Source organism: Myotis brandtii, unplaced genomic scaffold (assembly GCF_000412655.1).
Source record: "Myotis brandtii unplaced genomic scaffold, ASM41265v1 scaffold479, whole genome shotgun sequence".
Classification (NCBI taxonomy): domain Eukaryota; kingdom Metazoa; phylum Chordata; class Mammalia; order Chiroptera; family Vespertilionidae; genus Myotis; species Myotis brandtii.
In genome coordinates, this window is record NW_005368305.1 from 1,379,831 (window position 1) to 1,380,745 (window position 915).

The following is a 915-nucleotide window of genomic DNA, read 5'->3' on the forward strand; positions in this document are numbered from 1 at the left end:
TGAAGCTTGCTGTCAATACAACAAAATAGCATACATATCAAATCGCATATATATCAACATTTGTGTAACTCCATCTATTGAAAAAAATCCTCATTATTAACTGGTACACTTAGTATAATAAAGGACAAATGGTTCATATGGTATTTATTGGCATCTGTATAATTAATTCAGGCAGTTTTATAAGAAGCTAATGTTTCCTTGTTGAAGCCTCCTGAAAATTTATAGGTTAGCAAATAATTTAAATGCCTAATACACCACATGCCTTAATACATTTCCCCTGATGATGTATTTACAGCATTTCCAAACATAGACTCTGTCACAAGAAGGTAGGTCCTCTTTGTAAGGAAAAAATGAGTAATTCTTTAGGAAATTCTTTGATTCTTCACAAATAATTAAGAGGACTGATAGCAATCAGACAAGTGTAGTAGAAGCAAGAGTAGTAGAAGAATGGAACCAGTCAACTCCAAAGTCAATCCTTTAGATTCTAGATATTATTCACAGAAATTAATCACCAAGCAGAAGGCAAAATGCCAATATTTTTGACATTATTGTAAAGTTTTCACTGATTATTTATGATTCTATATAAAGTGATAGATTGAAATCAGATAACCCAAAGCCTAAATTCCTTGTCCAGAATTCACTATTAACTCCATGTTAATCTTTCATAGATTAACCATCCTTTAACTTTCCCTAAGAGTACACTTTTTGTTCATCTATCTCTGTAGCTATAGATTTTATATGCCTCCCCAAGATTATTGGCTTCTTTTAGGCTCTCTGAGGGTCTAATTATTCTCAAGGGCAAAGGTTTCTCTTCACTACTAAATTATATTTATACTAGAGGCCCAGTGCACAAATTCGTGCATGGGTGGGGTCACTCAGTCTGGCTGGTGATCAGGGCTGATCGGGGCTAGCAGG